Raw genomic sequence first — 14,073 nt, 5'->3', positions numbered from 1 at the left:
TAACTGATAACCCTCCGTTTCTAAAATATACTTCACCGCCCCCTCTCCACAAAGCATTATTCCAGTGAAGGTTTGATTTCAAGGAACAAGCATGTATTTAAATGTGCAGAAAACTGTAGGTGATACTCCAGAAGTGGTCATACCAAGTTCCTACAGAAAAGTATAACTTTTACTTTGAAAATTCAAATCCTTTAGCTATAAAATGCAAACATACAACTTGCTTTTCTTAATTTCTATGATACCAGCACATTACCTTTCAAATTTATGTATAGAATACAGGCATTTTGGAAGATTAATACCTAACTATATATAAAGTATCCCATCTTTATGATCAACTTGCATAATATCCCATTTCATTTGCTGACCTGGATATTTGATGTTCAAGTTTTGTTTTCTGATACAGACCTCAAATTTCTGAGGCCCAAACACTGCTATCATGGGACCTCACTAATTACAGCCTGTCAACTAAAAATGACCCATTATTCCCATGCCCTTTTTTACTCAATAAACAACCATTCAGCTAACCACCTGCATCTTATATTTTTATTTGCACATGATCAAATTTCACAAAATTGCCTCTCGAGGCACTATATCAAATGCACCTTGAAAATCCTACATTGCTGGTACCTCCCCTCCCCACCCTTAACTATACTTCTGGTTATGGCAGTGGCTAAGTTACCAGACCAGTAAGTAACCCAGAAACCTGGACATACAATCCTGAGATGTAAGTTCAAATTCTACAGAGCCAGTTGTGGAACTTAAATTAATCTGGAATTGGACTTCCGGCTGGCAGCCAAATGGAGTAGTCACAGAGAACGTGCGCTCCGTCCTACTTCCTATTTTCACACTCCTCCTTCCCCCTTTTCTCATACCAAATTGTTGGACTTTTTTTCCCCTTCCCCCTGCTTGCAACTTTACCCACTCCACGGTGACCTCAAAGAGTACTAAATCCAGGAAAAAAAGACGATTCGGCGGCTGGCCTGACAGTAGAGGCTATCTCCACGCTACTAGACCAACACCGCGTGGCATTTGTGGCCTAATTTAAATCTTCTTTCAGCCGACTGGAAACGAAACTTGATCAAATCCAGTGCAAAGTGGAGGACCATGGCCATCGCTTACCCTCTCTCTCTCGAGCTCGCTATGGACAACCTGAGCCAGCGCGTCAGTGAGCTGGAAAACATCTGCTCCAGCTTACGTGAAAACAATACCAAGCTAATGGCTAAAGTTACTAACTTTGACAGCTGGAGCAGATGGCAGAACCTACGTATCCTGGGCCTGCCCAAATCTATTGAAGGCAGGTGTCCTACTGAATTTTTTTCCAGTCTGCTTTATGAGATCTTTGGGAAGGAGATGTTCCCATTCCCACTGGAGATTGATAGAGCCCACCGTTCACCAGCAGCTAAACCAGCCCCAGGACAGAGACCACGCTCGGTTATTCTTCGACTTTACAGCTACCAGATTAAAGATCTCCTGGTTAGGGAGGCCCAGCGGAGAGGGAAGTTAGAATACCGCGGCCAGCAGATTCAGGTTGTGGAGGACTATTATCCCGAAGTTTTGAGCCTGCAAGCAGAGTACAGAGAAGTAATGATGGAGCTATACAACCGAGGATTCAGGCCTTCCCTTCTATATCCTGCATGGCTCCACATTACACTTCCCAGCGATGACAAAAAGTGGCTACGCTCGGTAGATGAAGCAAGGAAATACATCGATAGCCTCCCCACTACACTAGATTCTTCATAAAATATTTTTCCCCATACCCTCTGCCAGGTAACGTTTGCAGTTCTTGGATGGTGAGGACTGGTCTGATTTGGTTGTGTTAGGTACTGACTACCATGATAGGTGGAATAATACTCATTCAATCTGCTCTCTCTCTCTCTCTCATATTTCCTTTTACCTCCAATTCAGTTAACTCTACAACCTTTTGCAGGAAGAGCACTGGGTAAGGTCTGTTTATTTTTTTTTCAAATATCAGTTTATATTTCTGTTTTATGGTTCAATTTTTAGAGCCATGTCTAATAGACCTTGGGGGAATTGTTTTATCTCTCACTAAGCACATTGTCAGTTTAGGAGTGTTGAATGCTTACTGTTTCCTTTAAATAACAATAACGGAGTTGAAGACGCTATGTGTGACAGGAAGTTGTACAGTTGGATGATTATTGTTCTTAAGAGCTTGCTGCTATGTTTTCTGGCAGCTGTCTTGTTGTGGGTTGGGGGGGGGGGGTGGGGTGGGGGGAGGGTGCTCCAATGCCGGTTTTGTTTTAAGAACCCTTAGAAGTCCATGTTATACAGAATTTACTCCTGCCCTGTTTCTCTGTATTACACTTTTGCCTTAGAGCTGATACCCGAAAACGTGACACCGCTTATGCCTATCAACCTGTATCCTTTTTAAAGGAGAATGGTTAGTCCATTAAATTTTGTGAGCTGGAATGTCAAGGGGCTGAATCATCCTGTTAAAAGAAGGAAGGTGTTCTCACATCTCAAACAGTTTAACGCAGCAATTGCATTTCTAAAAGAAACACATTCGCTGTTCTGATAATTCCTGTCTTATGTCACGATGGGCGGGGTAGCACTCACTCCACTTTTCAGGCTAAACATAGAAACATAGAAAATAGGTGCAGGAGTAGGCCATTCAGCCCTTCGAGCCTGCACCGCCTTTCAGTATGATCATGGCTGATCGTCCAACTCAGAACCCTGTACCTGCTTTCTCTCCATACCCCATGATCCCTTTAGCCACAAGGGCCATATCTAACTTCCTCTTAAATATAGCCAATGAACCGGCCTCAACTGTTTCCTGTGGCAGAGAATTCCAGATTCACCACTCTCTGTGTGAAGAAGTTTTTCCTCATCTCAGTCCTAAAAGGCTTCCCCTTTATCCTTAAACTGTGACCCCTCATTCTGGACTTCCCCAACATCAGAAACAATCTTCCTGCATCTAGCCTGTCCAATCCCTTTAGAATTTTATACGTTTCAATAAGATCCCCCCACAATCTTCTAAATTCCAGACAGTATAAGCCTAGTTGATCCAGTCTTTCTTCATATGAAAGTCCTGCCATCCCAGGAATCGATCTGGTGAACCCTCTCTGTACTCCCTCTATGGCAAGAATGTCTTTCCTCAGATTAGTGGACCAAAACTGCACACAATATTCTAGGTGCAGTCTCACAACTGCAGTACAACTCTTGTACAACTGCAGTAGAACCTGCCTGCTCTTGTACTCAAATCCTTTTGCTATGATCCTAATCGGCCACCGTTCAGATAATAATCTTGTTTTCCTGTTCTTGCAACCAAAGTGGATAACCTCACATTTATCCACATTAAACTGCATCTGCCATGAATTTGCCCACTCACCTAACCTATCCGAGTCACCCTGCATCCTCTTAGCATCCTCCTCACAGCTAACACCGCCGCCCAGCTTCGTGTCATCCGCAAACTTGGAGATGCTGCATTTAATTCTCTCGTCTAAATCATTAATATATATTGTAAACAACTGGGGTCCCAGCACTGAGCCTTGCGGTACCCCACTAGTCACTGCCTGCCATTCTGAAAAGGTCCCGTTTACTCCCACTCTTTGCTTCCTGTCTGCCAACCAATTCTCTATCCACATCAGTACCATAACCCCAATACCATGTGCTTTAAAGTTTGCACACTAATCTCCTGTGTGGGACCTTGTCAAAAGCCTTTTGAAAATCTAAATATACCACATCCACTGGCTCTCCCCTATCCACTCTACTAGTTACATCTTCAAACAATTCTATAAGATTCGTCAGACATGATTTTCCTTTCACAAATCCATGCTGACTTTGTCCAATGATTTCACCTCTTTCCAAATGTCTTTCCAAATCACATCTTTGATAACTGACTCGAGCATTTTCCCCACCACCGATGTCAGACTAACCAGTCTATAATTCCCCGGTTTCTCTCTCCCTCCTTTTTTAAAAAGTGGGGTTACATTAGCCACCCTCCAATTCTCAGGAACTAATCCAGAATCTAAGGAGTATTGAAAAATTATCACTAATGCATCCACTATTTCTTGGGCTACTTCCTTAAGCACTCTGGGATGCAGACCATCTGGCCCTGAGGATTTATCTGCCTTTAATCCCTTCAATTTACCTAACACCACTTCCCTACTAACATGTACATCCCTCAGTTTCTCCATCTCACTAGACCCTCGGTCCCTTACTATTTCCGGAAGATTATTTATGTCCTCCTTAGTGAAGACAGAACCAAAGTAAAGCCAGTGGGGGGCCTCAATTCTCATAAATCAAAACGTTCCCTTTGAGATCCACAACAAAATATCAGATACAAATGGCTGTTTTGTCACTGTCTCGGGGAAATTATATAACACACTGGTAGTGTTGGCTATTATATATGCTACCTAACTCGGATAATGTGGACTTCTTTGAACGTTTCTTTTTCCTGCACTGCCTGACTTGAGTCCCTACTCTCTCGTACTAGGCAGAGACTTTAACTGTTGGTTAGACCCAGCGCTGGGTCGATCATCTCCTATTCCCAGAGTACTAAGCAAATCTGCCTTATTAATTCAGTCCTTCCTCTCCAACTACGGCATCTCTAATGTATGGCGCTTTCTCCACCCAAATAAAAGAGAATACTCTTTTTTCTCACACGCCCATCACACCTTTTCTAGAATTGAGTACTTTCTAATTGATAATCAGCTGATTCCATAGGTCCGTTCCTGTGTTTATCAGGGTATTGTGGTATCAGACCATGCTCCAGTTGTCCTGTCTATAATTCTTCCTGGCCTTCCTCAAATAAATAAGCATTGGCATTTTAATTTGACCTTACTGTCAGATAATGACTTTGTAAAATTTATGGAGGGCCAGATAATCCTTTTCCTTAATACCAATATGTCACCTGAAACCTCAAGCCTGGTTGTTTGGGACGCTTTGAAAGCATACCTCAGGGGTCAAATAATTTGAAACTGCAAATATGAAAAGAAAGAACCATAAAGAACGACTCGGCCTGGCCAATCAAATTAAAGAAATAGACCAACAATATGCTCAAATTAAAAATCCGGAGCTGTACAAAAAACGAGTGGCACTCCAAACTAAATTTGACCTTATTTCCACTCACCCAATTGAACATCAAATCTTCAAGAGTAAGCGCTGGTTCTATATTCATGGTGATAAATCAGGTAAATTTTTAGCCAACCAATTAAGGGGCTTCAAAGCCAAACAACACATCACAAAAATTTGAATGGAAAATGGAAGCATCACCTCGAATCACTCTGAAATCAACGACACATTCAGGAACTTTTACTCCCGATTTTACACCTCTGAATCCCCAAATGATAACATTTTGGTTGAGGATCTTTTAAATAGCTTAAATATCCCTACGCTCTCTCTTGATCTCAAAATGAGACTGAATGAGCCAATATCATTAGAGGAAATATCCTCAGCCATCTCATCACTGCAGACTGGTAAATCTCCAGGACCAGGTGGGTTCCCTGTAGAATTCTTTAAATCATTTTCGTCACTGCTGTCACCTCAACTAACCTTGGTTTATCTGATCCATTTAAACAAGGTAAACTGCCAGCATTATTTAATGAGGCATGCATCATTCTTCTGGCAAAGAGAGGCAAAGATCCAACAGAGTACTCCTCATACAGGCCTATCTTTCTGTTAAATGTTGATGTCAAAATCTTAGGTAAAGTTCTGGCCTATAGATTGGAGAACATCCTACCCTCTATTATTTCTGAAGACCAAACCAGTTTTGTCAAAAACCGTCTCCCCTTTTTTTGACATACGCCATCTTTTAAATATCTTAAACTCACCTTCAGTTGGGATTCCTGAATGTGTTATCTCCTTAGACGCAGAGAAAGCGTTCGACTGTGTGGAATGGAATTAGCTCTTTGTTCTTTTAGAAAAATTTGATTTTGGACCTAGTTTCATCACGTGGATTAAACTGTTATATTCGTGTCCCTTTGCCTCTGTTTTGACCAACTCTCAGCAATCCCAACCTTTCAATCTCAAACGTGGAGCCCGCCAAGTGTGCCCCTTACTTTTCGATCGGCCATAGAGTCACTGGCGATTGTGTTCTGCAGCTGTGCGGATCTGACGGGGATTTGGAGGGAGTGAGTTGAGCACAAAGTCTCCCTTTATGCTGATGACCTTTTACTTTTTATATCAAACCTGATCATTTCCTTACCCCCCATGTTCTCACTCCTTAACAAATTTAACTTGTTTTCAGGATATAAACTTAATTTACACAAGAGCGAATTTTTTCCAATAAATGGAGAAGCACAAGCGTCAGAGTTCCATAATCTCCCTTTTAAAGTAGTGGATAACCAATTTACTTACCTTGGCGTCACAGTAACAAGGAATTATAAGCGTCTTTTTGGAGAAAAATTTGTTAAATCATACAAAACAGAGCCTAGCACAATAGTCACCCCTGTCAATATCCCTGATGAGCTGAACTAATGTTATCAAAATGAACATCCTAAATTCTTATACTTTTTTCAATCCATACCAATTTTCATTCCTAAAGTCTTCTTTGACTCGCTAGACTCAGTCATATCATTCTACTTATGGAAGGGCAAGCGTCCCTGACTGAATAACGTCCATCTTCAAAAATCTAAAAGTGTTGCCCAATTTCCGCTTATATTACTGGGCAGCTAACATACACTATCTCATCTTTTGGTTTCATCTCCACAACCAATCTGACTACCCAATATGGGTAGCAATGGAGCTGAACTCTATTAAGAATTTCTCTATTTCTGCACTTCTTGGATCCACACTCCCTTTCCTTACGCCTAAACCAATTGCTAATCCTGTTATCTGGCACACCCTGAGAGTGTGGGCTCAGTTCAGAAAGTATAGTGGCCTCTATGGCTTCTCTCTTTCAAGTCCTATTCTACATAATCACCTCTTCTAGTCTTCTATATATGATCCAACATTTCAAGACTGGTATAGAAACAGCATCAGGCACTTTAAAGATCTTTTTATAGACAACTGCTTTGCATCACTTGAACAACTGTCTGCAAAGTTTAACTTACCCAACACTCATTTCTTCAGATATTTGCAAATTAGACATTTTATCAGCCCTTTGTTATCAAACTTCCCTGAGGCACCCGATACAAACGTCACTGATAAGTTTCTCTGCATGAATTCATTAAGCAAAGTCTAATATCTACCATTTGTGACAAGCTAGCAGTTCTGAGGCGAGCCTCCCTTTACAAAATTAAAACTTCCTGGGAGCAAGATTTAAATTTTTCACTGTCAGACTATGTATGGGATTCAGTTCTTAAGTTAGGTAACTCAACCTCTTCATGTGCCCGCCACTGCATATTACAGTTCAAGGTCGTACACAGGGCCCATATGTCTAAAACTAAATTATCTTGCATTTACCCAGATGTTAATCCCTGCTGCAACAAATGCAAAAGAGGCAAGGCTTCCCTTATTCACATGTACTGGCCATGCCCTAGCTTGGAAAAACACTGGAAAGATGTTTCCCAAACTCTATCCCAAATACTTAATTACAATCTGGAACCTCAAACCCATTTCCAGAAAAGTTGGGCTATTTTCCAAAATGCAATAAAAACAAAAATCTGTGATATGGTAATTCACGTGAACCTTTATTTAACTGACAAAAGTACAAAGAAAAGATTTTCAATAGTTTTACTGACCAACTTAATTGTATTTTGTAAATATACACAAATTTAGAATTTGATGGCTGCAACTTAACAAAAGTTGGGACAAAGACATGTTTACCATTGTGTAACATCACCTTTCCTTTTAATAACACTTTTTAATCATTTTGGAACTGAGGATACTAATTGTAGTAGATTTGCAATTGGAAATTTTGTCCATTCTTGCTTGATATAAGACTTCAGCTGCTCAACAGTCTGTGGTCTCCGTTGTCTGATTCTCCTCTTCATGATGTGCCATACATTTTCAATAGGAGATAGATCTGGACTGGCAGCAGGCCAGTCAACCACACGCACTCTGTGTCTACAAAGCCACGCTGTAGTAGCCTGTGCAGAATGTGGTCTGGCATTGTCCTGCTGAAATAAGCATGGACGTCTTGGGAAGAGACGTCGCCTTGATGGCAACATATGTCTCTCTAAAATCCTAATATACGCCTCAGAGACAATGGTACCTTCACATACATGCAACTCACCCATGCCATGGGCACTGATGCACCCCCATACCATCACAGATGCTGGCTTTTGCACCTTTCGCTGATAACAATCAGGATGGTCGTTTTCATCTTTGGCACGGAGAACTCCACGCCCATTTTTTCTGAAAACTAGCTGAAATGTGGACTCACCTGACCATAGCACACGGTTCCACAGTCTTTCAGTCCATCTGAGATGAGCTTGGGCCCAGAGAACTCGCTGGCGTTTCTGCATAGAGTTGATGTATGGCTTCCTCCTTGCGTAATACAGTTTCAAGTTGCATTTCTGGATGCAGCGACAGACTGTGTTAAGTGACAATGGTTTTCTGAAGTACTCCCGAGCCCAGGTGGCTATAATTGTCCCAGTAGCATGACGGTTTCTTAGGCAGTGCTGCCTGAGGGCTCGAAGATCACACGCATTCAACAGTGGTTTCCGACCTTGCCCTTTACGCACTGAGATGTCTCTGAATTCTCTGAATCTTTTCACAATATTATGTACTGTAGATGTTGAAAGACCTAAATTCTCTGCAATCTTGTGTTGGGAAATGTTCCTTTTGAATTGACTAACAATTCTCACACGAATTTTGGCACAAAGGGGTGAGCCACGACCCATCCTTGCTTGCAAAGACTGAGCTTTTGATGGATGCTACTTTTATACCCAGTCATGATACCTCACCTGCTACCATTTAGCCTGCTTAATGTGGAGTCTTCCAAACCAGTGTTACAATATTCTGTGCACTTTTCAATCTTATTTTAACTTCCAACTTTTGTTGAGTGTGTTGCAGCCATCAAATTCTAAATTTGTGTATATTTACAAAATACAATTAAGTTGGTCAGTAAAACTATTGAAAATCTTTTCCTTGTACTTTTGTTAGTTAAATAAAGGTTCACGTGAATTAACATATCACAGATTTTTGTTTTTATTGCATTTTGGAAAATATCCCAACTTTTCTGGACATGGGGTTTGTCTATCCCAAATACTTAATTACAATCTGGAACCTAACCCTTTGATTGCTCTTTTCGGCACCTCCGGAGAGGGGGACATGCACCTAAGTCCAACCAAACATCGCATACTGTCTTTTGCCTCTCTTTTGGCCAGACACGCAGTCTTACTCAGGTGGAGGGATGCTGCCCCGCCCACCCACGGTCAGTGGCTTAGGGACATCATGTCCAGTCCACACCTTGAGAAGATCCATTATTTAACTCTCAATTTGGACATAAAGTTCCAAAAGGTGTGGGGACCCTTTCTTGAATATTTTCAGAATTCCCAGCCAAACTAAAGGTTCATCCCTTCTTCCTTTCCTCTGCACATAACTCCCTGACTTTCGGCATTCTCCAGTACAATTCCACGAACTCAGACGTGTAAATATACAACAGTTTGTGTAGGAAAATACACTTTCTCTATACCAATGCAGCTCTGTGGGGATAAAGGTTCTGTTTAACCCTGTTTGCTAATGCAATGATGGCTTGGAGATGGGAATTGGGAGGGGTAGGCCGGGGCAGGGAGGCAACCAAAGCATGATTGTACTATGGGTGCTTCTCTTTCATAGATGTGAATTGTACATTTGTTATGTACTGCACAAACCTCCTTTGTACTATGCTTTCTTGATTAAAATAAACAATAAAAATATTGCTGAGAAAAAAAATTAATCTGGAATTGGAAAAAAACACGTTTGAGTAACGATGATCATTAAACTACAAGATTGTATGGAAAGCCATGTGGCCTCTCAAGGCAGGAAATCTATCATCCTTTTACTCTGTTGAGCTCACGTGCAACTCCAGACCTGCAGCAATGTGACTGACTCCAAAACACCCTCGGAAATGAGTAAACAGCCTCCTTTGCTAAAAGCACAACATTAAAAGAAAAACATATACATCAGGTTTAAACTGGGAAAACCATTAGACAGACTGGCTAAACACAGTCTTCAGAAAAATCATACCCTGCAGACAATGTAAGAATTTTTTTTATTTTTAGCTTACCAGAAGTGCAAGTACCTATAATTTCTAGTTGGGAGCGAATAACCTGACATTCTCACATCTAGAGCAGCTTTCACAGCATTAGGTCAAACACGGCAATAAAACCTCTTGAATACCACTATCTTTATAAGCGCACTTCCACGTTGAACAAGACTTACAGAAGGAATAAAGGCCAAGAATGTATTCTGGGTGGGAGACTTTAATGTGCATCACATTAAAAGGCTTGCTACCACTATCACTAGCTAAACTACTGACCCATTGAAAGCCTTAATTGCCAGAGTGGACAAGGAGCTGGCTCTTAACCTTGACCCCATCAAGCCACTTGCTGCAGATGCATCTGTCCTTGCCTGCTTTGGCAAAAGTACCCCCTATCTAGTCTTATCCTCAAACCAATACAATAGTCCATCATTCTGCATGTGAAAATAATAGTGTTAAACAGCTAGTTTGAAGAAGCATTTCCAAAAGCACTTGATAGTGTTATAATCACCAAACAAGTTGGCACTAAAAGAATAAAGCGTTACAACAAAGTTTAATCTGAAATGCTTAGTGAAAGATCCAAACTGGCTTCCTTACAAACTGCCTACCATCACAGAGCTCTGCCTTCAATCAATTTCACTCACTCCATATGACATTAAGAAGTATCTCGAAGCACTACTTAAATTTATGGGTCCTGACAACTTCCCAGCTGTTGAACTGCACCCTAGAATACACCAAGGTATTTCAATAGAGTTATAATAATGGTATTTACCCAACCATGTGGAAAGTTGTAGTTCTATTTTTCACAAATAACAGACAAACGGAACTCTAATCAGTCTATTCACAAGGTGATGCAAAATATTGTCAGAAGTCTATCAAATGGCACTAACTCACCTATAACCTGCCCATGGACGCCTGGTTTGGGTTTCACTAGGACCTCTCAGCTCCGGGCTCACCACAGCTTCAGTCAAAAACACAAGAAAAAGGTGGCTGCCCACTTCAAGACAAAATCAAGGCAACATTGAATCTAAAATGGTATCAAAGAGTCCTAATAAAATAAAGAGGCCAATGAGCATAAAGAAGAAAATGCTCCAGTTGTGGTGGTTGGAGGCCAATCATACCAGCCGTTCCTTAGGCAGTACCCAGGCACAACCATCTTACGATCCTGTGAAATCCTTCCTTTGCAAGATTCAATGGAATGTTCAATTTCATATTCAGTAAACAAAATAACTATTCCTGCATGGGTGAACCAGACAACCTGCAGGCATGTGTTGACTACTGGCAAATAACATACCACAAATCTGCTGGGTAATGATAATTGCCAACAAATGTAATTAACCACCTGCCCTTTACATTTCAATGGCACTGCTATTATGAAACCATAAACATCCTGGAAGGTGATGAAGATTCAATCAATCAGTAGAAGCTCACACAGACCAGCCACAATTCAGTGCATAATGATATCTTTTATCTGTATGAATGAAGCTCCAACAATACTCACAGAAGGTTGCTTTCAATTAGATAAAACGGCTACTTAATTGGCAGCATATCCCCCCCATCTTTAATATTTTTTCCATCAAATGGCTTCAGTATATATCATCTTCAAGTGGCACCACCATTAGTCGTTCATGCTATTCCAGCAGCACCTCATAACCTGTGATCCCTTGAACCAAAGTGGAAAAAGGGAACAGGTGCATGGGAGAACCACATCCTGCAGGTTTTCAAGTTACAAACAATCCTGCCTTAGAAACTAATTGCTAGTACTTCTTCACTGCTGAATCTAAATCCTGGAAAATTGTGGGAGCATCTTCACTAGAAGAAATGCAGCATTTCAAAAAAGTTGGCTCACTGCCATCTTTTCAAAGACATTAAGAATTGGTAATAAATGCAAGCCTTGCCAGTGACAGCAAGAAGCTGAAAAATAAATAAAACAGACTATACCTCAGCTTTATTTTGCACGTTAACTTCAGAACTTTCACAACGTGCAAACATCATCTCTAACTGCAATTGGAATTTATTTAAAAAAGGAAGGGGGACTAACCAAATCTCTAACCTCTAAATACCACCCAGAATGTCATTACAGATAGAGCTGGCTAATCATGATGTAATATTGCAAAAAAAAAGCCCCGTATTTCTTCAAATTCATATCAAATACGGGCAATGACATAAACTCTTTTTGGACAACTCTTAAAGAACAAAACTGATAGAGAAAATAGCCGGGATTCCACTGTTTATTTGGGACACTATGCTGCTCAATTTGGACAGGACACTGTTGTCAAATAGTTTTTAACTAGTGTTATTTCTAACAGAATGTGTGGCTGTTAGACACTACATTGTGCTTAGAGTGACCAATTTTGAAATAGCATCAGTTATGTGAGTTTGTGTTTAAAAAGCAGTGATATTTTTCACTGAGAAACAAGCAGTAAGACAATTCAGAACCGTTTTGCTCCTGTAATTTCAAGCATTCCTACTTGGAGATGTCCAAAATAGCTGGGAGTGGAAATGAAACAATTTCACTACTTCAACAAGTTGGGAACGATGAAGAATTTGAAAATTATCAAATTTGAAGGCAATCCTCTTGAATGTTATAATGAAAATTAAGATTTGGAGATGCAATCAAGAGAACACCACAGTGTACACTGGATGAATTCCTCTATCGATAACTACGAGGAACTAACACAAACATTATAGTCCTTTGGTAGTATTGGTGGTGTTCTAACTTGTTCTACATTTCATTTAAATACATAATTTGTCACTCAGTTAAATGGTAATTTGTCTTTTTATATCTTTCTTAACATTTGCAGGAAAACTTGAGGCAGCTGCATAATTGCCCGATGTGTCCCAATTAATTAATATCCACTGTATGTATATCTTCTGGCCACGTCTCTATCACAGTTTAAATTTTTCCCCCATTGTGAATTATGCCCACGTTTTTTGATGAACACTGCCAAGTCATGACATATGACACACTGCCTCAATTTGCTATGAACTCACAATTCAGTATTTATTATTGCTGCATTAATTTGCTCTAAACAACTCTCATTTCTCTGATTTGTAAAAAAAATTTGCCAAAAAGTGACATGTGAGTTTCAAAATTCCATCTCAAATTTAAAACACTACATCAGGTTCCAGCTACAGGAAAACCCATTATAACTATGTTAGTATTTAATTGCTATAGAGATTATGCTTTTGTTTGTCATGGATTCTCTTTCGCTCGCTTTGCTGTTTGCTGAATATAAGGATGTTTCTGCAAGACATGCCGTTTGTTATCATTTTGTTGCGGTTTTGCCAGCAAGCCTACTGCCTAAGAGTTTGAGACCATTGATCTTGACACACTAAGTTAATTCCACTAAAATAACTGAGAAATTTAAAAAAAAATAAAGTTAACTACACCAATATTAAACATGAAATTATCATTTTTATTAGGTAAAATTAATCTGGCTAATTGAAGTCCTTCTAGCAGGAAACCTGTCATCCTTACCTGGCCTGGCCTAATTGCAACTCCAAACCAAACAATCTGATTACCTGTTTAGTCAGGCAATCAGGGATAAACCCCAGTGAAACCCACATATTATCAGCAAATAACCCTTCTCCAATTTATTGACTGTCACTGATCAATCTGTCCAATGGAAGCATGTTAACTATGAAGCATTTCAATCTGCACAGAGCTGCAGGATCTTACTATCAAGAATAACTATCTCAGATTAATGATAAAAATGAGTTAAAACCAAAATTTTAATATCTCTACTGTCTCACAAACACTTCTCAGAGCCATCAAGACCCAACTTCTACTTCACAGCAGAATGCTACATTTTTGAATTTTAAATCTGTTTTTTATGAATACAGTGACAGACTTGGTAGAATACTACAATCACAAGCTCGCAGGGCTAGCCACTCCATGCAAGCTTGCTGATCAGTCTCAATTCACCAAGATATTGAAATTTGATTTGAACTTTGTCTTATCCTCCACCATAAGCCTTCAATGGACT

General features: G+C 40.2%; 1 protein-coding gene across 5 annotated transcripts in view; it reads right to left on the bottom strand.

Moving 5' to 3' along the window:
- The window catches only part of zmym2 (zinc finger, MYM-type 2), a 151,955-nt gene that overhangs the window by 116,112 nt on the left and 21,770 nt on the right, over positions 1-14,073 (bottom strand). The gene's annotated exons all lie outside the window — the stretch shown is intronic.

The sequence above is a fragment of the Hemitrygon akajei genome, chromosome 4 (assembly GCF_048418815.1).
Source record: "Hemitrygon akajei chromosome 4, sHemAka1.3, whole genome shotgun sequence".
NCBI classification, from domain to species: Eukaryota; Metazoa; Chordata; class Chondrichthyes; order Myliobatiformes; family Dasyatidae; genus Hemitrygon; species Hemitrygon akajei.
This window is presented reverse-complemented; position numbering and strand designations above follow the sequence as displayed.